Source organism: Oxyura jamaicensis, chromosome 1 (assembly GCF_011077185.1).
Source record: "Oxyura jamaicensis isolate SHBP4307 breed ruddy duck chromosome 1, BPBGC_Ojam_1.0, whole genome shotgun sequence".
NCBI lineage: Eukaryota > Metazoa > Chordata > Aves > Anseriformes > Anatidae > Oxyura > Oxyura jamaicensis.
In genome coordinates, this window is record NC_048893.1 from 125,311,743 (window position 1) to 125,339,424 (window position 27,682).

Sequence of the window (27,682 nt, forward strand, 5' to 3'; positions counted from 1 at the left end):
CTCCCACGTGCCTGGTGACAGGACGAGGGGGAATGGGCTAAAGTTGCGCCAGGGGAGTTTTAGGTCAGATGTTAGGAAGAGCTTCTTTACTGAAAGGGTTGTGAGGCATTGGAACAGGCTGCCCAGGGAGGTGGTGGAGTCACCATCCCTGGAAGTCTTCAAAAGACGTTTAGATGTAGAGCTTAGGGATATGGTTTAGTGGGGACTGTTAGTGTTAGGTTAGAGGTTGGACTCGATGATCTTGAGGTCTCTTCCAACCTAGAAATTCTGTGATTCTGTGATTCTGTGAAGATGTTTGGATTTTTAGATTAAGGCCACAGGCTCCACCCCTGTACTATGGGAAAAGATGCAGAGTATGATTTATGTCCCTTATCTGATTCATTTTTGAGGGCCTAAAATGGGTTGATGCTTCCTTTTAAAGCCGGGTGTCAAAGGCTATAAATAGAGGTAGATGTCTGTTTGATAACAGGTTTTGCACTGAAAGCTAAGTATCTTCCCTTACAAATGCAGTTCTTATCAGATGAAGTCGGGAGGAGAATGGTTTAATTCTGGAATTGTTGATACTTATTAAGACTTAATAGAAATATCAGCCTCATCCAGATAAGCAAGTCTGTATCAGTGTCATCATTCAGCAATTTCATGGCCATTGGAGCAAATCCCTGTGAAGTATGTGGCAACTTACTTTTCTTTCACTGAAGAGAGAAACAGACAATACGATGGATTAGGATGGTTGAAACCTAACTCATCCCACTTTAAGATGATTATCAATCTTTGGCGTGCTATCTTTGGCAGAAATGCTTGTGCAGAACAGCAGTGCATATTGTCTGAGGGATTCCAAGAAAAAAAATACATGAAACGCTGTTATGTGAAGAAAATTATAAAGTCATAAAAAAAAAAAAAAAACTTAACAACTCTGGAAATAAAATTTATTCTCCTTAAAAACTAAACCAAACCAAACACTGTAAGCTATTAACACAATTCTTGTTCTGTCAAGGTTTCCATTGCATCATCCATCTCTTTGCTGGGTTTTATGCTTAATGCTATCCCTCCTCTGTGTGTTTCAGTGGCTCCCCTTCAGCTCCTTAGAGCTTCTGTTCTTGTTTATGTGCCAGGTGCAGTCATATTCTCTCTGGGCAGGTTTTAAAGGGTGTAGATCTGAATGACATGAGACTGTATTTATGTTAGCATGTGAAATGAAAAATACGCTTCTTAACAGATGATTATTTATCCTTGGAAATGGCAAATTCACCTGTGCCCATGAAGATTTATAACCGAGTCATGCATGCTCTGAAATAGCCTGTGTATCCCACAGTAGGTGTGTGACACGAGCATGTTCAGGACTAAAGGGGATTAGATTGGGAACACTAAGACCTTTCATGCTGGCATAATAACACGTTGACAATTGCTCTTTCTACTCTGGCGACCGTTGCACCTGGGACCAGGCTGCACTGTCTTTAGTGAGGCTGGCCAATACCTTATTGCATAGGTAAGAACCGTCAGAGTACTCATGATGTAAAACACTGCTCCCTGTACGTGATGGTCTTGTAGTTCCTAATGAGTTTAAATTATTTAAATTATTTAATTTGTTCAAAAGGCAAGTGCGGAGACTATAGTACCATCCAGAGATTAGGAGTTAGATTACATGTGGGGGTAATTTTTTTTTTTATCTTTAGAAAGATAAAATATTTATGAAGGGAGTTTGAATTATGATTTACACAATTGTCTTTTCTATCAGGCGTGTAGTTCCTCTTCCCTTGCTTTTGCAGAATGCTGTTTTCAGAGGACAAGCTATAAAGCCTGTAGAACAGCTAGGGGATTTTGGGAAGGAATCTTTCCTTTTTTTTTTTTTTTTTCTTTTTTTTTTTTTTATGTTAACTAAACTCTGATGATAAAAATCACAGCAGGATTTTTAGTATATTTTTTCTTGGGAACATATGAACTGATATTAGTCAACAATTAAGTTACCTGGTATTGATTTTACATGCACCATCAACATTTAACTTGCAGTTAGCAGAAGCTCTTGACACCGTGAGGCAGAGTATTTAGCGCAACATTGCTTTTTCAAAGATAAACAGTAAAACATTATCTGTGGTAATTTTCACAAAAATGTTTTCATTCTTTTTTTTTACATCTCTCAAAAGAATTCATGAACAGCTTACTTCCCTAAGTGGTTGTGTGGCAGAAATTATTCTGCACTCTGCTGATACCTAAACCCAGTGTTTTTCAGACAAGTAAGTAGTACTTTAAGTTTGAAAAGAAGACAATCTAGGTCTAGCTTTCATCCATTGCTAAGTGACTGTCATCAGAACATCACCAAGATGGTTCCTTTGTCATACAAGGGATTATGATTAGTCATTTAGGTCAGTGAGATTTGGAAGTGCTCAACATCTTGCAGAATAAGGCAAGATGTTTCCCATTTAAAAGCCTGTAGTAAGTATCATCCATGGGCAAATCAAAAGATGACCACATTTTGATGTAAGACAAATAAGCATGTGACCAATTCAATCCCAGCAGGAATGTGAGCAGCATTGTAAACCAGACCTGCTTGAAAGGGAGATTATCTCATAAACAGTGCAGGACCAATGGGAATAACCACTTGTAAGCTGCAAAGGGTGGATATGTCCTGGCTTCTGAAACCACAAAACAGGAAAAGTACCAAGGGTTCAGCACAGAGAGCAATAACGTTACCAGTGTTGGGGTAGCAGCTCTCCAGGAAAAGCAGTTACTTTGCAAGAACAAAGCCTGGAAATAAAAATATCTGTGCTCCAGAAACAAGGCAGTGTTACAACTTTGGGCTCATCAAACTAAGAAGACACCCAGCATCAATCACTCATCCCTGCAAGAATTGAGTAATGCAGCTCATGGAGAGCTGGCAACCCACCTTCAGTGAGCTTTTTCTCACAGCTCTACCAGATCTTCTTTGCTAGTTTTCCCTGTCATCAATGTTGGAAGCCCTGTTATACCTGTTTAATGGATTCTGTCCTGATTTATCTACACTTTATCTCCACCTCACTTGATTGTAATTTGGTTGGGATCAGAAAGCTGTATTATGTTCAGAGCTGCATGCTGCTGGAAGAAGGCCAGACCCTCCTCAACAGTGGTTGCTGTGGTGGGTGAAGGCTCTGGCCCAGAGAAGTAGCCTGCATTGCACTGGAGCTTGCCTCATGATACAAAAGAGAGGCTGTATCTTTCAGCAACTTAGGCCAATTCTCACTGTGTGCTGGAGGCAACTGATACGCCATGAGAGGTAAATGATGAGCCAGGAAACAGCTGTATTCTGTGATGAGCCTGGGAAGAGTATATTAGAATATGATGAGGAGGGCAGCATCAACCCTGAGGCTGAGAGGGAAGCTGGGCTCTGCCTCCCAGGCCATGTAGCAGAGTGCACGCACAGGAAGCATGCCAGAAAAAGCAAGAGAAGGAAAAGATGATCCCACTTTCTGACTTGTAGGAAAACCTCCAACATCTAACTAGATAGTGACAGTGCACTCTCCCCTTTCCATCCCAGCACTGCCTTATCCTCCCCATCACACTGCCCTTGGTTTGAGGGTGGAAGATGCCAAGCGAGATACCAGGTGTGAAGGTACCAACACAGGAAGGCATCTCTGGTGGTGGCAGCAGGGCAGGCAGTTGCTTCTTCATGGTAAAGGTGGAGGGCATGACCCACGCCTGCACCACAAAATAGGTACAAGGGGAAAGTGTCTCCAGTGCTTGGTGCTCTGACTACAGCTGCAAGGCACTTTCCTCCTGATCCCCAAGACAGTGGTAGGGGAGAGGTGTTGGTGCAGTGCCTTGGCTAACCATGCAACAAAGCACAGCCCAGAGCTCTGCAGCTTCTCCTTGAGGTTCTGTCTCCCAGCTCTGGCTGTTCCTTGAAGTCTCTGGCCCAACAGCAATTATTCCTCTGATAAAAAGCAGGTTTTTAAATGACAGCTTTTTTTCACTCCACTGCCTCTAAAGCAGATCTATAAATCATAGTAAATGCCTGCACATTATGTAAATTGGCTCCTTTGCAGAATGTTCTTCATTCAGTATAAACAGAGCAATTACACCCTTTGACGATTGCCCAAAATTGCTATTTCTTTTTCCCTTTCCAAGGGAACTTTTTATCCGTGTCATCTTTTCTTGTGTGTTATGCATTAAGTGATGATGTGTAGCAAATGCTTTGTTGCAACCCTCCTTTAAAATAACAAAAAACAAAAACAAAACAACAACAACAACAAAACAGCCATTTGACCTACTATCACTGTAGATCTCTTTCTGATGTATGTCCTATCCACTGGTTAACACAATCTTCTTTGCTGTTTGTGCAATACCTAAAGTATTATGTAATACTTTTCATTCAAGTTTCTTTCCTTCTTCTCTCAGCATCTTTGATGCTTTGATACAGCACATTTTAAAAGTACCCTCTTCCACCATGTGATGGCCAACTTCTTTTACATCAGTTCATTCATTGCCTTGCCAAAGCTTCTCTAGGTTTCTATTCCTAGGGACATCCTGGACACAAACAGTTGGGTACTAGAGCACTTCTGACTCCTTACTGCATTGATTTTGCAGTATGTGCTGGCCTCGTATCGTATCAGAGATACCTATTACAGCGAGGTTTTGAATCTAAAGATCCAACAGAACACAAATAAGGATGATGAAAGTAGAAATTCTAGAATATGGCCTTTAGAGAAAAGCACAGGAACTGAAAAAATACAACAGAGCTCAAATTTTCCTAAGTTATTTAGACAACAACAACAGAAACAAACAGCAAGAGATGGATATTCCCAACAATTAGTTTCTTTTATCTAGCTAATAAATTAATAATTATTGAAAATTAAGATTAGATTTGTGTCCATTTTATATATTTAAGATGTAAACTATGGGATGGCTGGCTTTGAACTTCTGAGATGATTGCTGAGTTGCTTGAAGTCTAGGCAACGGCATAGTTATAAAAATCTCCAACATACTCGTGCATTAAAAAAATAATTTAGTTGCAGTTACAGTCAGATAGATCTTCTTTACTGCTGTAACTATTTCAGATAGAAAAATCCATGACGACAGTTTTCTTCTTTCTATCATTTATTGTCTTAATTGTTTTCCCTACAGACCTTCTTTAATAACAAAGACACATGGAGTCAGTCACACTGACAAAGCACTCTTTTAGTTAGCAGCATTTTTCAGGCTGAAGTCCCTGTAGGTACTGCCAGAAACTCACTGTTGGTTTCATCCCTACAGTTATCATCTTTCCTTGTCCTTCTGTCCTTGCTTTGAACAACAATCAAATAATTCTGTAGCCATAGTTTTTGAGTCAGATTCATCTGCAATGTTGTAATCTCTTCAATATATCTGAAGCTAAATTACTGAAGTGTGTCAGTTTGTTTGTTTTGGCCAACATCTACAGTGCATCTTTAATTGATACAGACTTTGCTACTCTTTTCTAGAACACTCTTTATAGTCTTGGTTGGAAGCTCAGCACTACACAGTTATCTGAGTGTTTCTAGTCTCAGATGAACTGATCACACTGACTCTACAGAATTTACCACAGTGAATTTTGCTGCTACAGCAAATCTTTTCTTTTTTCTTTTCCAGTTAAATGGATAACATTCCAATGGCTGGAGGACATATTCATTTTGTCAATCAATACCTTTTGATAAAAGCTTTGGTGCCTCTGCAAAATCAGGGCTCTACTGAAGCCTTGGTTCAGTTCAGTGTAGTTGGCTGTTAAAATCTCAGCTAGCTTCCCAACCAAATGAACACCTACAACAGACCCCATTTGTTTGCTTCCACCTCCCCAGACCACTCACAGCTGTATTATCTGGTTTTGAGGCAAGGGTCGCCTTCTTAATATTCTTAATGTTATTCTTAATATTCTTTTATATATACATATATATATTTATATATATTCTTTTATATTCTTAATATTCTTTTTTTCAATTCTTTATTCTAAACCAACCCACCAGACATCCTATGACTTTGTTCTTGGAAATGGATGTTTTTCATTCAGTAACACACTTCCATGGCCAATTCTCCAAGAAATAAATATCAAAGATATTGGATGTTTTTTCAGGTGTGGGGCAAGGCAGATTGGTGACATATTTAAAGCAGTTAGGATCAAGATCATATTGTTTTTGTATGGATTGTCCCACCTGTGCATTATTTCCATTCTTTCTTTGATATCTTTTTATCAGCCTGTTCAACATGCTACAGCAGATGTGTTTTAATCTGCCAGAAGGTTATCTGTCCTTGCTGAGAAAGAAAGGAAATGCACCTGCCAAGAAAAGCCCCAAACTAAACTAAGCCCTGTTTCTAAGCTCAGAGGTAAGGTGGGCAGATAAGCTGCTAACAATGCCAAAGGGTCAGTGAGCAGCAAAATATGGCTATTCTCAGCTTCCCAATGGATGCATCTGGAACAGGAGGGGGTAACTGTATGGACTGAAAAAAAATAAACCACCTAACCATCTCTCAAGGGGTATTTGTGATGATGAGATGCCTGAGTAGGACATAAACCGACAAGGTACAATGGTTCACTAAAAGCAGTAAATAGACTTCTACTGAACATGAATTGTTGTTGTTGGAGGTGAACAGCAACAATCAGCCAGGTGCCCTAGGGCTGTGCATGGACAAGGCTGGAGGTGAAGGGCAGGATTTTGCCTCAAGCCTCTGGCAGCTGCAGTGAAAGAGTCTGGCTGGAAATACACTCAAAATATTTTATTGTTCTGAGTCAAAACATAAAATTTATTTGCCTACTTGCAGTAAAACTGGAGATATTTACAGCCACTGACCAGTTCCAAAGTGTTTTTGACCTTGTCTAAGCTTTAGCTTTGCTTTTACCATTTGTTTTACACAATGTTTTCCCTAGCCTCAGAATAAAAGTAAGAAAGGGAAAATGTATGGATTTTAATTCTTTCAGGATCTTCAACTCACAAAGAAATTGTCTTCAGTGAGAAAACTGTGTCATGGCCATAAACAAAGGATCATGACCAAAAATGTAAAAATCATTTATTCATATGCTTAATCATGTGACAGGTCTTTCATTCTCTGTAGAGAAGTTTTATTCTATCTTTTATTTTATCAGAATACACTGTACGCAAATCATCCTTGTCTGAAAGATGCCCTCCAAACTGAACACTCAGGACACGTGGAGAGTCATTGTGCTGAGCTGAGCTTGACCGTGCTTTTTGCTGGGTGATTTGAGAGAGAAAGGCATCTCATCCCTGTGGAGCGAGTGGGAGTGCAGTGGGGAAATGCAGTAGTAAAGAGAAGTCCTGTGTGATGGGAAGGTAGATTGGTAATCCATGCCTTTAGGGGCTTAATTGCTTTGCATGGGTGCAGTGCAGGAATCTGTGCCATGCCATATAATCAGCACCCCTGCTGGAACTGGGATGTTGAGCACCAGCAGAGCTGTGAATTTTATATCCCCGGTTTACATCATAAATCATTTCCTATTGCTAAGGTTTTGGCCATCAGTGGTGATCCAAGTGTCACTTTTTAACAGAAGAGGGAATGCACACTGAATTTGCTCAAATGGAAATGGCACTGCTTTAATCCAACCTTTTACAGTATGCAACAGTGCTGGACAAGGACAGCTTAGTAAGGATGGAAATCCCACCCTAAACAAAGCCTCTGGCTGCAAGCAGGAAGGACAGGTATTTCATGCCTAAAGTTGAGACGCTCCAGATGCATTAAATGTGTATTTAATCTTGACTCATTACCGTGAGTGATTTGTGAATGTTTTGAGGAATAAAAGCAGTGATTTGGTTTTCAGTTATTTTCATAACAATATTTATCACTTACAGTAAGTGAGACAGCTTCCTGAAATTTAGAAATACCTTAATGAATTCTTATATAATTTAATGAATCATTCTGGCGCCAATATTGCATTTCAAACTTTTGGAGTGTTCTAGCCATTATTCACCTGCTTCACATTTTCAACAAAGTACTTTTGAAGACAGAAAAATGAAAAAAAACCTCTGTTAAAATACTCTCAGAGAAAACATTTGCTACTGCTTACAGAAATTACATGTTTTTGTGGAAAACAGAATGATTCCATAAATGCTTCTCAACAGGAGTAAATTTACTACTACTTTTATTTGCAGTGGCTCAAATCAAATAATAGAGGTAGGTGCTTGATGATAAACAATTACTGTTATTTGAAAATATGATTTTGACATTGATGCAAAGACAGTTTTAATAGAATGGCTTGACAATTTTACATTTAAAGTGGGGGAAGATAATAGAAGACCAGGATATCTGGGTTATGATTTCATGATTATATCATATTTTGAGAAAAGGAGATTACTATAAAGGTCTGGGAGAAGGACTTGTAGGCTGGAGATGCAGATCAAAGCCAAAAAAGACACATAATTCTTAGTATAATATTGTCTCAATACCCTGTAAAATTAATGGTATCCTTACCAGCTACTCAATATCACTGAATTTAGTTAATGTTGTATATAAGAAAAAATGTATTAACCAAATAATTTTTTTTTTTCCTTTCATTCTCATTCCCTGATGGAAGATAGTAAAAATAGAAATAAAATCCGAGCAGAAGAAAAAGTGATCTCTTCTTTGATGTTCTAAATTTTTCAATATCTTTTCTGACATGTTTCTTTCCCAGTCCTTTCTATCAAGTGTAAATGAGACCAATGAAACTTGTGCAGCAAAAGGTGAGAGTGCAGTAAGCTGATGGATATTGTGACAGTCTGAAAAAATGTTGAGTATTTCAAAGAGTCATTAGTCTGCTCTGGCAAACCCTTTTAGTACAGAGTGGGACTGACTGAACATTTTGTTGTGGAAACTTGAGTCACATTAACTTCTGGCGGGGAAAATACATGGAAGGCTGATGGGTGTATGACACGTGAGAGCATAGAGAAGAATGAACTTCAAAATATGTAAGTAGGGAGACATTTGATCTGTACATTTTCCCATGAAAACTATATTGTTACCTTTTTTTTTTTTTTTTTCCCCAGCAAATTCTACTAAATGTCCAAGAAACACTCTACCTAGACTTTTAGTGATTAAACAGGTTTTAAAGTGCTGAAGTGCCATGACCCCTTTAGGGCCACACTGTTAGGAGAGGACATTCTGAATAGGTAGAGTAAGATAGAGCTAAATCTTCACTATGCCCTCATAATAGGCATCATCTGGCTCATGTTTTCATGCTCATCTTCACTGCTTTAGCAAAATATTGCTATGGACTTTTTTTTTCTTTCTTTCTTTCTTTCTTTTTTCTTTTTTCTTTTTTTTTTTTCTTTTTTTACATATCTTGTTCCTTCAGCAAGTGTTTATGTTTTGGTTACAAGGGAGTAATCTCTTTCTTGCGATGTTTGTTTCTGGTGAAGCTTTGCTACTCTAAGACCAGTCACATAAAAGGGAGGGATAGATTGTTTCTTGCTACTTTATAGTTGCTATAATAACTAATAGGTCTTAATGGAATGAATAAAATGATGCTTTTAGGTCTACAGGAGGAGCATGCAAATGCCTTGGGCCACCATTCTTTCTGCAGGGCTTTGCAGAGGGACATTTGCACTGGTGTTGTGGCCACTGCAGCAAGACCTGGGTTGATACCCTCACCTGCTGCATTGCAGCTGCACCAAAAAGCACTCTTTAGCTCCTGGGTACATTACCATTTTAATGAGATTTCTGTTTTGTTTGTTTGTCTGTTTGTTTTGTTTTTTTGTTATTGGCCTGTGCTGGGGTGAGACAAGGGTGTAATGACTTATTTGTGCATGATGGAAAGAGGCAGAGGTCTTTATCTTGAGCATTCATAGCAGTCTGGCTTTTCACTCAGACCGCCTCCTTGCTTAGCATGTGCCTGGCTTCATTTGTCAGTGTCTCTTGAATAATCATCCTTTGAAGCCACTTTATGAAAAGGCCATCATTAAGGTGGTTAATGAATGCTAGCAAAGGGGTTCCCATTAGATATTATTATGTGGTATGACCTTAGCGTGAAACTCTAAAGGACTATCAACAGACAGGACACGTGACTGGATGCGAAATTCATTATTGTCTCAATGTCAAGTCTAGGAGAGTTTCTGAATCACATACATATTCAGTTTGCAAATCCCATCCCCTCAGTTTTGATGATGGTACATCCTGAAAGAAATGTTTAAAGGCATTTCCTAAGTAAAGTATCAAGAATACATGTGATCGGTCTTCTGCCAGGCTGTCTCTTCAGACATGTGCCAATGTGTCAATGTTTATGTATATCTGAGACACATCTCTACAACCAATTAAATGTTGTACAGCTCTACATGGCTGTACCAATTCACCTCCAGGAACAGACTAAATGCATTAGGTCTTTGATGTGCTGGCTATAATTCTCTCTCCCTCAGCGGTACCTATTAGTCTGAGCACTACCACAAACTGAAGTATCTGGAATGGCAATTAAGAGCAGAGGTCTGTGTGCACTCCACATACAACATCCTCCCATTCCTGCTTATGGGTTTTCTTATGAGGATGAGTTCCAGCATTAAAGCAGGATTAAAATTCAGAAGACATTGCATAAAATAACATACAATATAACAAAGAATTATTTTCCATTTTCATTAAATCTTTTCATTCAGTCTCTAGAATACAATAGGAACACTATTAAGTATTGTAAGACTTACTCAGGGGTCTGCTGAAGCAAATAAGAAACATCTTCCAGACTTCAACGTGTTCATATACTAATCAGGTAATCCTCATTATTATATTGTCAATATTTTTGTTTGTTTTTCTTTTGGATGAAGTTCTCTGGAAGGGTGTAGAGTCTAAGCAGGTTATAACAGAATTAAAACCAGTTTCAGTTTGCAATCCTAGAGGAGTGATTCTTCATATTGTGCAGTGAAGTATTCAGGAATTTAGCCTGAGAGTAGCAGAAGAGTAATTAAAAGGGAGCCTGACATTTATGAGCTTGCATGCACTTTGTGTTTCAATCTACATATGCAAAAGTTATCCTGCAACTGACTGTTTTTCCATCCGAGCAGAGAAGGCAGGGATACTGAAAAAAATGACTGCAATTCAGAAGATGATATGACACTTAAACTCAGTTTTAAATTCAGGTTTATTTCTGGAACTGTAAGACTTTACTTCAAAAGTAAATCATTGCCACTTGAACATAACTCACTAGAAACATATCTGGGTGGTTGGCTTTGTTTCTGTCTCAAAGAGGCTGAAATAAGTCTGCTTTATTTTTTTTATTTTTTTATTTTTTTTCATAGAATCATCACATCATTCAGGTTGAAGAAGACCTCTAATATCATCTAGTCCAACCTTCTTTTTGCTCTATTCATTCACCATGTAATATAGCTGAGTTTTAAATCGTTGTTAAAATATACAAATTTTGCAGGTTCATTCTAATCCTCCATGATATTTGAAAGGCTAGTTTTTTACTAAATTTGTTTTGGTGCTACAATCTGATACTAGTAAAATTATTTTTGTTCATAGTGTGCTAAAACTTCAAGTTTTCTATTGTGCAGAGCTGGGTCTGTGAGGAATTTCCACAGTAACACTGCTAACTTGTTTATTCAGTTTGAAGACCTATGTGTGACCTTAGTGTGTAATCAGGGAGAAAGTGTGGGTCTATGTATTTCTGTCACATCTTAAACATTTTCAGAATTCTGGCTGATGCTCTAAGGGAGAAGTCTTGTTTTCAGCCTGTGACTGTATAGGCTGCATTTAAGGTGTACTGACATCAAACAGAGGCATAGAGAGAGGGAGACCTGCTGATATGGTGCATAGAAGACCCAGTCACCATCTGTATAGGCACACTTTGTCTATGCCTGTACATCAAACTAGTGTGAAACAGCCTATGTCCACAGCATTGGACTCCCATGGAAGATGCTCCAAAGTGGAAGGGCACTACCCAAACTGCCAGCTGTTTTCTATAGATGGCCTTGATCCATGCTAGCTCCCCAATGATGGCCCAGGTTTTTTGGTACAGGCTGGCCTGGACCAGAAACATACCTAGGACCTGTCTAACAATGTGCCATTAGGGATTTACAGGGTTCAAAGTCTGGAAAACTCCTTCATACTCCTTTAATTTGCAGGCAAAATCACACTACTATAGAAATAGAAACTCCCTTACCAGTTGTCTTTCATACCCCAAGTCTGTGTTTATTGCAGCTAATGCATTCTGTACCAAAACACCTTTCTTTGCCCTCCTGGGGGAGTCCCTAACACTGCATCTGAATCTGTCCCAGTGGTACTGGTACCCAGGGCTATCTCTGATGTTGGAAAGCTGCTAAATACCGAAGTGGGAGTTGGTAAGAATAGCACAATTTGGTTCTGGCTTTCGGGCTCAAGAGTGGACATCTGAAGCTGCTGCACCCCATCACCATTTCCTCTAACTAGCTTTTCCACCATTCTCATCATGTAAAGCTGCCTTAACCTGCTTAAAATGTACTCAGTATTTGGATACTTTTTGAACTTCATCCAAATGTGCAAAACTAAACATTTCTTTCTAATTCTTAAACCTGGCACAAGTTTGGCTTTCTGAGACTGGCAGGACAATGTAAAGTCTTTTTAATTATTAGTGAGAGCCAGGCTGAAGGACTCTTTTTTGTCATTAACTCCCTGGGCACAGCCTCAGACTGTACTGTTTTTATTTTAAAGCAGCAGAACTCTCATAGGTATCATATTAAATAATTTCTTTAAACTGAGCTCTCAGCAAAATTTCATCTTTATATTGTTTCAAACAATAACTGCTTCCAGGGTAATTACCTTAATGAAAACATTTCCCTTATCTCTCTTATTATTCACTCATTTCTCTTATTATTCAAATCCTCCTGTGTATTTGCTGACACTTGCATGGCTGTACACATATGATTTGTGGCTGTTTCTTTTGGGATTGATTTGTCAGTTTTACCTCATTTCTTAAATTGCAATGAAACTGTAAAAATAAGCAGAAAATAGCTATTACACCTACAAATTCAAAGATGACAGCTCATTATGGAAATGACAGCAAAGAGCTGAAGTGGCAAAGACCTTTGTACGCCCCAAAGCTGAGTTAACTTGGGAGAGAGAATTAGATTGCATGAGTGCAGAGATCTCTTGCACTTTGAATAAGCCCTAAAACATCCATCTATATTTTCACACTGCCCTACTCCATATAACCATGCAACTGTGTACAGACCTCACACTAAAGCAGAATAGTTCAAATATGGCATATGGTAAATAAAAACAAAGCAAACCTACATAGCAAATTATGGCCTAAAATTATCCTTCTAGACAGGTTGGTAGAGTAGTGTTGGCAATCTGTAAGACTGGACCACTTGGCACTTTCTTAACTTGCCAAACTGTACTGAAAATTCCCAGACACTTTACCATATGGAGGAAGAATCAAAAATTAAAAAAGCTGTTGTGTCTAGCAGCTGGTACATCACAGATAAGTGAAAACAACTGAACCAAAATTATAACTATTGACATAAGAGTCATCATAACTGCCTTAGGCCAGATGGTGGATACAGAGTGGCGCAGTTCTACAGAGGTGAGAGATTTTGTGCTGATTTACTCCAGCTGATATGCTGATCCTGAAGCATTACTGACCAAACAGGAAAGGGGTGGCTGCAAGTCATATAAAATTAGAAGTAGCAGCAAGACATGCTGTAGTGTGCAGGTTCATCGGGAGTGATATAATGGCATAGATTTCCCAGTGAATTAAAGCCTGGTGATTTCAGTCATGGACATCTCCCACAGCACAGCAGCTCCTTGCTGCAACGATCAGTTAGGCTGGGGTTAGCACTGAACAATCCTCAAGGTGACAAAAATGTTATAGGGAGGTTGTACCAGAAACTGGCATTTTCAATACCACAGAGAGATCAGAAGTTTAGTGCAGAAGAAAACCCTTTTTAAAGGCATTTTATGAGTTTGCTGTAGCTATGGTGACTTTGTTGTGCAAGACAACACAGCTGAATTCCAGCCTTTCTGCTGAACCTGACTTGGTTGTTCTGGGGTATGGCTGGGGATGTTTGGTCTTAATGCTTACATAAGGGATTTTTTATCAGGATTTTGAATGAAAGCAGGACAGATGTACTGGGAAATGACGTTTAAGCTGCCCAATGGTGCATGCAGGAGTGCCATTCCTCAGCAGGGTCCAGGTGCCCATGACCTGCTCCCCAGGTGGCTTTGCCAGGCACTGTGGTCCCAGCTGCCTGACTCAGCTGCATGCAGCTGCTGCCTCCTGCCTACCCTGGCCCCAGTGGCATGTTCAGCTTTTGGACCAGTGCAAGCATCTCTTTCTGCAGAAATTCGCTGAGAAAAAAGCAGGGGATGTGTCCTAAACTTCACCTGTGAACAGCGAATGAGCCAAGTTAAATTATGCTGATGGGCAAGCAGCTGGGGTGGCTCACACTAGCCCAGCAGTGCTGCATGGCATGTGCACCGATGGCCATACATCATCTTGCCTTTAGGTTTTAGTGCTTGCTGTTCAGAGGCCAGCACAGACTGGGAACCTTTTCCCTCACAGCATGGCCAGATCCCTCACCAAGGCAAGGCTGCTTCCCAGATGCTCTTGGAACTTAGAAAGACATTTCAACGTGTCTGGTTCAGTTCTATGGATTTTAACTCTGTATGTCTATACACGGTGCAGATCTGGCATCAGTGGTCCCCACTGTGCCTGCTCTTTCACAGAATCACAGAATCACAGAATTTCTAGGTTGGAAGAGACCTCAAGATCATCAAGTCCAACCTCTGACCTAACACTAACAGTCCCCACTAAACCATATCCCTAAGCTCTACATCTAAACGTCTTTTAAAGACCTCCAGGGATGGTGACTCCACCACTTCCCTGGGCAGCCCGTTCCAGTGTCTAACAACCCTTTCGGTAAAGAAGTTCTTCCTAACATCCAACCTAAACCTCCCCTGGCGCAACTTTAGCCCATTCCCCCTCGTCCTGTCACCAGGCACGTGGGAGAACAGACCAACCCCCACCTCGCTACAGCCTCCCTTCAGATACCTGTAGAGAGCAATAAGGTCACCCCTGAGTCACCCCTTTCCTCCTGCCCTCCCAAAAAACTGCCTTTCACTTCAACTCCACATTCCAGTACAGGCCAGAATGTTGGAATAATTAGGGTTAATAATATCCATACAAAAATTACACTTGTGTGTTATTTTTAGCCTGGTTGATTTCGCTTGTGTAATTCACACTGCAGACTCACAGACATGTGGACTGTCTTAATTGAAAGGACAGCAAAGTGCTCTATAGTAATGGAGCTAAATGGGCAGTGATGAGAACCTCTTCAGCCAGTTTTGCACCTCGGGAAAAAATGGATACATATTCAATATTCTGCATGGTTTTGCAATTAAGAGGAAAATTCTCACTTCTGCTTCCCACCGGTATTGCTTTGTCATCAGATAATTATCCTTGACTGGTGTTCTTGATAGATTAGAAAGAAAATTGAGGTTTTCACACACAGAATGTTTCCCACTTATAAAATTAAACATCTGGCTTCTCCAGTGATTTCATACACCTTATGTATCTAGATATAAACATACTCATAAATATATAGATATAAATATATGTTCAAACATACATTTATGTAATATATAAGCACATATGTTCACACACCAATGTACACATACAAATCTGGCAGCAGCCAGAGGTACTTCTCATATATATGGCATGACCTGTTCAGTCCCATTGTCTGCTAAATATTCTTGATTTTTTTTTTTCCTTCCAAATATATTGAAAAGATCTTGTTCTTCTATTGGGCAGTTATTAGCATTTTAAGTTTATTCCGTATCATTTTCCTTTCTGATATTTTAGACCATCTACTTACAATCAGAAATTAAATGTCACTAAAATTTTTTATAACATTTTATAAAATTTTTTATAACATTTTTTAATAACATTTTTTTAACTTCATCCACTTTACCACCAATTAAAGAAAATATCAAACAATTTATACATGAGGGTGAGACCTGGTAATATGAAGTAACATGTGATCAGAATGCCCAGTCCTCCCACAGTTTATTTGCATTTCCAGCTGCTTCCCTCTGACTCTTTTCTCTTACCAGTTAAGCAGTACATATATCTCTGGTGCTTACACAGAGCTGCAGAAGCTCTGGGTAGTCCCAGCAACCTTGCTGCACGTATTCAGCTTTGCTTCAGTGAACTGAATTACTACACTGATTATTCAGTGCAGGAAAACAAACAAAAAGAAAGAAAGTTATTAGTTTGTGAGGTTTTGAATATTATTCTAGAGCTTCAGTGTTGTCACTAGCTTGCTTGCAATTTCCAGTTGCTCAGGTGACTGCACTGGGGACTGCAGCATGCACACAGACACAGCATTCAGTGTATCTGCCTGCTACAGCCTGTTTGGATGTCCTGTCAAAGTCATGACTGGCATACAACTTCTGGTCCAGAAGAGGAAAACTTCACCACTAGACATTGGGGAAGCAGAGGTTATGGCAAAGAGATGAACTGTTATGATTTTATCAATTACTGATCAATATCCTGCATAAAAGACAGGTGTATCTAAAACTAGATCAAAATTTGTTCTCTGTCAGAATGGGAGTGACCCAGAGTAATGACGCAACCTCAATACGAGTATAATTGTTCTCCTTTATTGCACGTTCTAACAGAGTATATATAGGCAACTAACTACAGCATGCGCCGACAAGAACTTATGATTGGTCTAGCTTCTCTGTGCACGCGTCTCTAGCTTGTTTCCTCATTATCTCTAATTCAGGGACGTGAATTAGAAACAGCACAAAGTCACCTGTGAATTCCTTTCCCACAGTTCTCTCTTATTTTTTATTATGTTTTAAAAGTCTGATGACAAAAATAAAGTCATGCTTTGGTAATATTTATGACAGTGGCTAGATCCAACAGGACCCCCATCTCTGGTTCCTACCAGAAAATTGGCTGAAAATGAAAGCTGTTGGCAGACTTCACCTTCCCTTGGCCACCCAACCACATACCTAGAACCAGAGAGGCTCTGCACTTTCTATCTTTCAAAATCCTAAGCCTAAGCCTACCCTAAACGGTGACCAGGTGCAACAGGGCCCCCCATCTCTGGCTCTCACCAAAAATTGGTCAATATTGAAAGCTCTTTGCAGGCTTCACCTTCACGTGGCAGCCCCAGAGCCACTGGGTCTCAGCATATTCTATCTCGCAAAACACTATCCCTAACCCTCAACAGTGGTAACCCTTGACATCAAGGGTTACAATTCATACTGCATTGTATGAATTGCTAGCAAAAACCTTTCTGTGTCACCTGAAATAATGAGTTAGTCTGAGTAACAACTTATGTGCATTGAGAAATCAGACAAAATAAATTAAGCTAAATTATATTGACCCCATCTTTACAGTGGGACTTAGTCTCGCAAATGCTTTCAGCTTTAGTCCTAGGCTGTTCTTTGAAACTGCTTGGTTTAGCATCTCTCTTGAGGGTGGAAAACAAGAAGAATAATTTAGGCCCGTCTTTTTAGCCTTAACACACCTATTGTGCCTTGAATATTGCAAGATCAGGCTAAATTTATAGAGTATATTTCTTGCAATCCTCTCACACAAATACTAAGTTAAAACAACAGCCAAAAGTCCCAGTTAAAAACAAGTAAATAACCCAGCTTTTCTCTTGGTAGTGAGCAAGAATCTGGTGTTTAAATGAGATCCATGCTACCCCAGAAATCTCAGATCTCCTCCCTAGTGCCTTGGCTCCATTGACTGCCCTGCAGCACAGACGCATAATTTACACAATATGAGTTGCATTTTTATAGAAGGAAGTTCCTAACCGTCCAATCGTGATGGTTTTGTGCTATCCACAGTGAGAAGGATGGTTTGTCCTATTCCTCCACAGGTGATGACATCACCGTCTGAGAAGTATTTTGTTATTAAATGAAAGTGAATGACCTTTGTTATGTCATGGTCAGATTTTATATATATATACATATATATTTCCTGCTTGTTTACATTTGTGCCTTTACTTTCATCCCAAAGTTATAGAAACCTGGTTTTGTGCCACCACATAGTTATGCCCTATAGTGACTTGTGTCTCTTCCTGAAAGGAGGTATGCTGAAGCCAGCCCAAGCTGAGCTACTGATATTAGGCTTACACTGTATATGTTTTGTCTCAAGAATTTCCATGTTAGTACTTGAAAACCATGTTATACTGGAGGGATGCCACCTGCAGCTCCCAAAAGAGCAACTAATGAACATGCCAGCCTCTTCCTGAAATGGTGCAAGGGCTCCTGTCCCACCAGCAAAATCAGAGCCCATGCTCTACCAGAGAAAGGACTGTAGCAGCATGCAGCTCTAATTAGGAAAGCAGACCTTTCCACTCACCCAGATGTTGTGTGGACCTTGGGTGGATGTCTTTCAGGGAGCATGTTGGTTCCCCAGGTTCTAGAGGCTTTATTTTTCAAAGACTAGTGCATTCAGGGCACAACTCATCAGCGTTACATATTTGTTAGTATGTGCTGGTAATACTTTTCTCTCTCTAGCTTACCTGCAGCAAGAATAGTAATGCATTAACATGAAGTGTGAAATCATATCATAGTGATATGATATTATTGATACTCACTTGGGTACCCCTGGAGCTAAATTATATTTTCCAGGACTTCAAATGGAGCAATTCTGATCTTGTTCTGATTTGATAATCAGTCAATGTTTTGATTGACTTGTTCTGATTTGATAATCAGTCAATGTTTTCCATTCTTTGAAATGGGTTTTTCCAGCCCTGATTTTTTTTTTCTTCCCAACAGTTTAGCTAACAGCTTGATCTTTGCACTAAGAGCATGTCCTGAAAAAGTAGAATAGAGAAGAAAATCCAGTACTTCACTAAGAAATGAATGGATAGTAGCCCTAGCAAACTTGAAGACAACAGAGAATTGCATCCTTGCTAGAGGTGACCCACAGGTGATTTTGTCTGCTTCTGGGACCTGTGGGCAAGAAACAGGGGAAAACTCCATTATACCCAGAGTGTGTTTATACTCAAGAGCTCATTAATACAGTTTTCTGGAAAATCTGATAAAAATGACCACACACTTTTCTATTAAAAGGTTCAAACTTCCTTTAAAAACAAACGGGCGAAGGAGAAAAAATAAAACAAAACAAACAAATAAGCAAACAAAACCCACCACCACAATGGAGTCCAATAGCCTTTTTATTCTGGCTTTTGGTTGCCAAAAGTTTGCTGTAGAAACATTCTTTCCAGTGCATCCCATGAATTCTTAATTTCACCTGAAAAAAATAGTTCAGCATTACCTTGTTATGTCAACGAGTTTACAAGAGACAGCTAGAAGTTCAGCACTTTTTGTTCCTTAATGAAGTGTTTCCCATGGAATCTGAGTAATGAATGTGATGCACAGCACAAGTGCAAGATATTTCCATTCTGCTTCTTTATAAAAAGTTCTGCAGATGTCAGGTTGGGAACACAGCTACATTTCATTCTCCCTGTGCTTCTTGGTCATCCAAAGTGCTTTTCTGGTTAAAGTATTTTCAGAGCCATTAAGGGATTCTGCAGCTATGCTATGTAAAAGAGCTTTAAAGAGCAATTTGTTTCCCTCACAAAATTTTCCCCCAACCCACACACACTGGTGCTTATTTTGCAGCCATAGTGATTGTCCTTTAGGAAGTGTTATCTGGTAGTACAGTTAAAACACAGGTAATTTTAAAGCTCTTGGGGACAGTGTTCAACCTTTGTCCCTCTGCTCTTCTTGTTGTCTCCTATCTGGTTTGTTTTGTTTCTCCTGTTTAGAACAAGCTTTGCATTACAGTGTATTTGGGGAACACGGTGTTATGCTGGGTTTCTAAGCACCGAGTGCTAGAGGCAAGTACTGATCTTTTAACAAAAGTGTATATGTTGGGTCTGTGTCTTGGTCCTATTTTTGCTGTGCTTGTTATGAATAGTGCCCCTGCAGTTTCAGTGGAATCTGGTGGTCTTCTGTTTCTGGCCGTGAGTGTAGTAATGCTTGCCATGTGCTGTGGAGAAGGTGTTGTATTCCTACCTGGGACAGCTGCACTTCAGAAGCTTGTGGAGCCAGTGCCTCCTGTATGGAAGGAAGGGTGCACCACCAGGCCTGAGTGGTCCTGTGGTAAATTGGACAGTGTAAGTACCAAGGTGGCATAGCTCAGTGGACACAACTGGGGACTAGTTCAATGGACACAACCAAGGGAAGTGGTCATGGCACTGAGCCTGCTGTAGTTCAAGGAGCATTTGGACAGTGTTCCCAGACACAGTGTTTGATTTTTGGGTGGTCCTGTGAGGAGCCAGGAGTTGTACTCGATGATTCTTGTGGGTGCCTTCCAGCTCGGGATGTTCCATGATTCAATAATTCCATGGCTCTTTGATTCAGTGATATGATTTATATCTAATGTGAGCTGTAAACAAGTATTCATTTTAAAAGCCCACCAGGATACTGAGATATTCAAATGAGAGAAACTCATTATTCAAAATACTTCTAGCCCAGCTGGAATTGCTGAATCAAGACTAATTTAAGCTAACACACATGCCAACTGTTGTTTGTTTGTTTGTTTTCTAAAGACCAAGACTAGCAGCAGCCACTGTTAGCTGCAGCTAGAAGTTTAGCAGATAAAGTATATGCACATATGTAAATGGCACAACTTGATAAAGGTAAGTGATTTAATCTCAAACTCACAGCTAGTGTGTGTTAGGCTATTATGGTTCAAAGACAATGTATTCTGCTTATACAAGGAATGTTATTACACAGATACAATGAACCACATAGCTAAAGAATAAATTCTAAATACAATGCCCATACATTTTCATCATATCAGGGTAGGCAGGGTAAACAGCTTCCAGGGGAGATAACTGTGTTTGTTTTACGACTAGGCATCTGTGCCACTGATGACAACATTCAGCAATATTTTAGATAAGTAGCAGAAAATATCTGGTGGAAAGCTGGCAGTTAAAGAGTGCACTGTGTTTAGATGTTCTCTGTGAAAGGTGACTGTGACTTTTCTCCTTTGAAATGTGTTATACCATACCCTGCCTGCAGGAGAGGACATATGTTACAGTTTAAAACCACTGGGGACATACTGATCAAGAAAAGAGGTTATATTTTAAATAAATAACCATAGTTTCAATTTATTTTGGGAACACTGAATGTTGATGTTAAAGCTGTAATTATTTTATTCATGAAGAGACCTAAAGTTACAAACATTTAAATGCTTCAGCCTTTAAATAGAGCAATTCAACTCCATTTAAATTGTTTTTAAATAAAATAAAATAAAATAAAATAAAATAAAATAAAAAGGCAGAAACAACAGTGTCTGGCAAAACAAAAAGATTAACAAAAATAGGGGAGAAAGACAGAGCTGAAAGAACAGGAGTTCTCATCATGGTCCTTGGAATCACCTTTCTAGATCTGAAAAATGGACTATTTAAGTCTGCATAAAAATGGACTGGTGGGTCTGAATATAGTCAACTTACATTCAGTAATAACACTGGATGCTTTGGAAGAGCAGATCTGATATGGACAATGGCCAACGAGTTTGTAAGGGAAGGTTCTTCTTCAGGCAGTTAGCACTTGGCATATGTCCTCAAGCATGAAGAAAAATACCCTCTATAAACGTCCTATCAAATGTGGTTGTAGATGTTCTCATTATATTTATCTGACTCTTCTGTGAATTACTAAATTCTTGTTCTCAGCATTATCCTGTGACAGCATGTTTCATGTGCTGTGTGCTGTTGTGCTGTATGAGGAATATTTCCCTTCAGCCTTTTCATTTCATTTAATGCTGTCTTGTTCCTGTCTTCTGAGAAAGGGCAAATGAGAGTCCTTTGAGTTACCTTCCTTGTATCATTCATTTTAATAGGCAGAAATGGTACAGATTCCTATTATTGTTTGCTCAGATTTTCCTGATATGAGACCCTGTTTTCAGTTGCTTCTAACTTTGTCCGACATGAATGCTTCAGGCTGAAAATCCCAGTGCTATATGCCTGCCATGAGCTGAATATTTTTTGGAAGGTTTCAGGTAAAGCAGATTAGCCGTTTCTGAGAAAAATCAACTGGAAAAAAAAAAAAAAAAAAAGAGAGAGAAAGAAAGAGAGAGAAAAAGAAGAAGAAAAAGCAGCAGCTAGTTTTAAGTGTTAAGAAATGCCCCATAAACTCATTTTCAGAGAGAGACAAATTCTGAGTCCTCTGGCTCAGGGTCTGCGGACCTGTGAGATTTCTACTGGAAATGTACTTATTGTCACTGTGGGGAAATCTGTGCATATCTGACAGCACCTTCAGTCTGAGGAATTTATACTCTTTCCAGCTGAAGTAAAAGTCTGGGGGCTCAACAGGTTCCTCTCTTTTAAATATCCACCCCGATGGCTGCTCTGTGAGAACAGATGTCCAGGTCTCCAGGTCTCCTTCCTTGTGGAGCAACTGAGGCATCCACCTACCTCCCCCCCCCTCCCCCAGCTCCAGGACAGCCTGGGCAAAGACAGGGATGGGAGCTACCGGCGCCGCGGCTGCCCGGCCGCCGCCGGCGGGGGGGGGGTGGGATACCAAGGCTGGGAGTGGGAGAAAGGAGGAGAAAGTCAGGTCAGGGAGAAACTGGAATTAAACTTCTTTAGGGGTACATCTGGGATATGCAGTACAGGAGACAGCTCCTTGTTTAGACCTCTCACTGTTTACTAAAGGTGGTTGGAGTTGCAGCAGCCTGTGGGAGAAAAAAAAACAATGTTGGTGAGGTTGAGTGCCCCTGTAGGGGATCAGCATCAATCCCTGCCTCTGACACTGTGCTCCTCTGCAAGACCAGGTGGGGCATCTGATGAGACTTCCATACATGGTCAAAAATGGTATGTTCCTTGTTTTCTGTGATATCTGATTTGAGACCCTGGGGTCTGATCTACCAAAACACTGACCACTCAGGATTGCTGCTTGAATTAAAATGTGTTATATAATGCTCTGGGGAAAAAAAAAAAAAAAGTGGTTTAAAGTCTCTTTAATTGGGTATTCAAATTTTAGGAAAATATTTTTTACTCTAATAGCTGTGTCTCAGCTCCCTGTTTGGAAAATGGAGCCCTGCTCATTTGGTGGCAGTGTAACAGAAATACAAATCATTAACAGATCCAGAAGCATTAGACATCATGAGAAGAAATGAGTAATTCTGCCTCCAGTGTGTGGTTTCAGCAGCCTGTGGGAGGTAAAACATGGAGCCAAAACAGCGAGAAAGCAGAACAAAACACAGCAACAAAAAGCTGCTAAATCTGTGCTGAGCAAGATAAGGTTCCCAGCAAAAATCAATATCATGTAATTACCAATGGTAGGTATGCCTACACTGGGATTATTACTGTAAATGCAGTCAAACAAATGCATCCCTGAGCACAGACTATGATAGTTAACTCAGCTGCCCAAAGCAGTCTAGTCACAGTACCAGAAACTTCAGGGAGGGCTGCAAAGCTGCACTGAGCAGCTGAAGGAATATTGAATGGCTGCTCTGAGATCCCAGCTGCGGGGACTGTCCCACCACAAGGGCTCACAGCGACTGATGCACAGCAGCATCTGCACCAGGGGCAGTGTGGACAGACCTGGGGCAGACTGAAAACATTCAAGGAGCTGGATGCAGCTGAATGTAGCTTGCACTTGCTAAACTTTGAGTGTGTGGCACTGCACCCTTAAAGTTGCTGTTTTTTATTTTATCTTTCTGTAGGTAGCTTTGCACAGCTCCAGCACGGTGTTCCCCTCTTGCCTCTCCAAAATGAAGAGGCTCAGCCACTGCAGTTTGTCCTCACCTGAAAATTTCACCGTGGTGAACTCCATGTCCCATTCTTGAATGTCTCCATTTTCTGACCTACCTTTTGAAAGAGCATCACCAAAGTGAAGAGCAACTTTGCTTTTTTATAACCCAGATTAGTTTACTGAAGCATAGATGCTTGCTCAGCTGCTTTATACTCTGGTCCGTCTTACTCTCTTTTTAGCAGTCCCTCTATACCGAAGCTACTGAAGCATTCAAAAACTTTGTCCAGATAGACATAGATCTGCACATCCACTTTTTCTTCTGTCAAAAGACCAAGACAAATAGCTGAATACTTCTTTGGCATGGAGAAGTTTGAAGCAGGGGGTGGAAGAAGTGAGTTAAGCTAAGCAAGCTCTTCCAGTTCATCTCCATTAAAAATATGGAGTCAAAAAATAACTTAAATTTTTTGAAACCTTTGACTTTGGTGTTCTTGTCAGGAAGAAGGAATATTTCTCATAAAAAGCAAACCAGGAAGCTATGATCTATAAATACATTTCAGAACAGTATCTAGTATAGGATCGAAGAGCATCACAAATTCATTCAGCTGAGAGAGGTAATGAAATCTCAATTGTACAATGAACTGCAACTGATCACATTTCAGAACATACTTGTAGAAGTGAAGGAGACAAAATAGACATAGTGCCAGAACTGCAAAAATGCCAAGGAACCCCCAGCTACATGAAAATTGGTGAAAGTTGTCAGGTTAACATTTTCTAAAATGAATAATTTTAGAGATGGACACTATACTAGCTGTTCTTTTTCAGCCACAGTGGCATATTTACCACTGAGACATGCCCAGGGCTCCAGGGACTGGAGGTATGAACAACTTCCCCCAATTCTGGGTCACAAAGACTTGTAAACATTGCACACGATAGGTCATGAAGGTGCTGGAAATTCTGAATGTTTCTCACCTAAAACACATTTAGTGACAACTGAGATTGAGCAGCTGCTGGTCCAAGACATATTTTGCAATTGCTTCAGAAAAAAAATAGGGTGGATTAGTTGCTCCAGCTAAATGGATGAAAAGACTGATTCTAGGCGACAGAGAGAAAGGACAAAATGTCTGACCTATTCTAGATGTCTGTATTAGGATGAAGTGACTCATGCCCTAGAAATGTCTGCTTCCCTCCATTGATAGCAAAGGAAGCCTAGGCACTGAGCACAGGTAAGGGAAGCTAAAGAAGCTGCACATACCTGAAGTTAAGTGAGATGAAACTTACCCTGGAAGACATTGCATTTCTTTCCTCTGACAGACATGGTGAAGAAGAAACACATGTACTACCCTACTTTATGCACAGAGTGTGGGGTATTCCTTTCTGCACCCATCAACCCCAGATGGCAAATCTGGAAGAAGAAAAGACTCCCCACAATTTGGTGGCCAGGTACATTATTTTAAGCTGAGCCACGCCCAGCAAATACAAACAAAGAGTTATGTATGGTCTCTATGCAAGGACTGTGAGAAAGGAAACAACTCTGCCTCTATGGAATTATAGATTAATTGGGGTTGTTAGAGACTTTGGCTTCAACTATACTTACATTTGCATTACTGTGTTTAAAAATGATGTGTCACATATTATAACTGATTGTATGACAAGGTCAGCATCATCCAGCATTTCACTAGTATGATTTTCAGTCACAAAAGTCAATGATTCTTAGTTTGAAAAACTCATATCTGGGATGTCTTAATGCAAACTAAATAGGTGCTCTAACAGAGAAAATCGGGAAGTGAACGTATAATATTTGTACTCATCTGTTCATCCTTAAAAATTACATTTTAAAAGTGATTCTTGAAAGTCATTCTTGAAAAATATGTAAGAGGCTATTCATTTTAGTCGTGTGAATGATATATATCCAGATATTCTAACAATATATTATTCTATCGTTTGAAAAACAGGTATTTTCTGTGTCCTTTAAGACATCAGCAAGAACACAACAGAAATGTTAACTTGAATGAAAACCTTTCACAGTAGTAAGTCAGAAATGTGAAATGACAACAGTCATTGTAAAAATTCTCCTATCCATATAAAAGTTCCTACAGTTCCTTACAGTTTCTACAAGTAGAGATGTACTAGTGTTTTGTGAAATGCTTTGCATCAGTGGAGAAGACAGAGACTTAATGGGATGTTGATAGAGTTAACATGCCATGAAGTGGTGGATACATTTGTTTAACCTGTAAGACATTTATAGCAACAGGACTCTGAGTCCTGAGTATCTCATCTGGGCAACAGACCACACAGAACTGAAAGTAGGACAAACATAAGAGGAGGCTGGAAAATCTATACGTTATTTTAGCAAAAAGAAAAACCTTGGTATGAAGCAATGGTGATGATAGAATTATGAACAGCAAAAAGATGGGAAGTACTAAAATTTTAAAAGAGCTTGAGTTAAGAAAGTGATGAAGTTAGCAAAAGTCTATACCTCTCCAGCTAGTAAAACAAGCATGATAAGGGACAAATCAAAAAGTATTTTGTAAATTATTGCAAAGAGCATGAGAAACCAAGGGGCAGAACTGTAATTTCTAACCCAAATGCCAAGACAAGGTTGTTCTGGATGAAAAAGACTAAAAGGAACCTGCTGGAGTGGAACTGAACGCATTGATTGATCTAATGATCAGAATATGAATCTGGCGCTTTCCAAGAGATATGAATACAGGCTATGACTATATCATGGGCAGCTAAGTCAATTTTTTAGCTCCAATTAGGGAGCCTCAGCAGTCTCCTGGATTAAAATGCAGCTGTCCTGAGACCACGTGACTGGATTTCCTTCCAAAAGGAGTGTGTTGTGTACCCAAGATTCATCCCACCACATAATCAGGGTGTAATCAAGATATTTGCTCTGAAAGCATCACCAACATAATTATCTGTAAAAATATTAAGTAATGACTAATTTCATAGTAATTGTTTTAAGTTATTTTTGTCAGAATGCATATAGTACATGGTCACACACAATACTCCTCAGTGCATGGTTCTTAAAAAACTTGACATAAAAACTGGTCCTTATCCCAAAGACTATGAATGGAGGATACTAAAGATAATGTATGCATACGGGATATTACAGGACTATAATAACGTTTGCCACATTGCTAAAAGGCAATTACGGAACAGGAGAGGAAAAAAGAACTGGGAGTCATCATACCTGGAGAAAGGAAAGAAAGGAGAATAAAGAGCTAAAAAATATTCAAGTAAGAAAATAACTTCCATATTTCTGAATACAGTCTAAAGGAAAAGTAACAAGCTCACTTCACATGTTCTTGTGTACATCCCGTACACTTCTGCCAACGGCATCCAACATATGGTGATCTGCTCAAGCAAACCAGAACTTTCATGTTCTTCGGGTGTCCGTGCATCCTAGCTCAGCTCTGATGTTCTTTAGGACCAGAGAACGCTGGTACATGATGAATCTATCCCTTCCTTTTCCTCATAGTATCTTTGATGTCTACACAAAGTAGGAGTGAGACATTAAAAGAACCCTCTGGTCTACCCAGCATTGCACTGGTACTATGTGTCAGTACATATTTTTGGCTTTGTAAAATGCAGGAACGTTGAAGTAAAATGTTAATCTGTAATTTCTATTTAATGTTCTTTCTTTTGCTATGTTCACCATTTCTAAGATGAAGCAATGATGCAAGGCAGATGCAAGAATAATCATTTAGACTTTAATCTTACTACAGATTAGTCTATGACTATACTTAAATATAGGGAATTAGTCCAGGGAATAAATACAGACTGCTGAGGAGAGTGAATTTAGAAATATTATGTATACCTACCTACATACATACATACATACATATATATATACAACAACCCAGAGTCATATACCACTTGAATATTGGTGAGGTTCAAATGGAAATTTGGGGGATAAGACTGACAGACTCTGAAAAGCAAATGTATTTGGGGATTTTATTTTTTTTTATTATTATTATTATTACTTTTTTAATATGAGCTGAAGGACTGAAGTTACATGCTTGGAATACTGATTAAAGTGAAGATTTGAAAGAAAAATGTCACAGCAACTATTGTT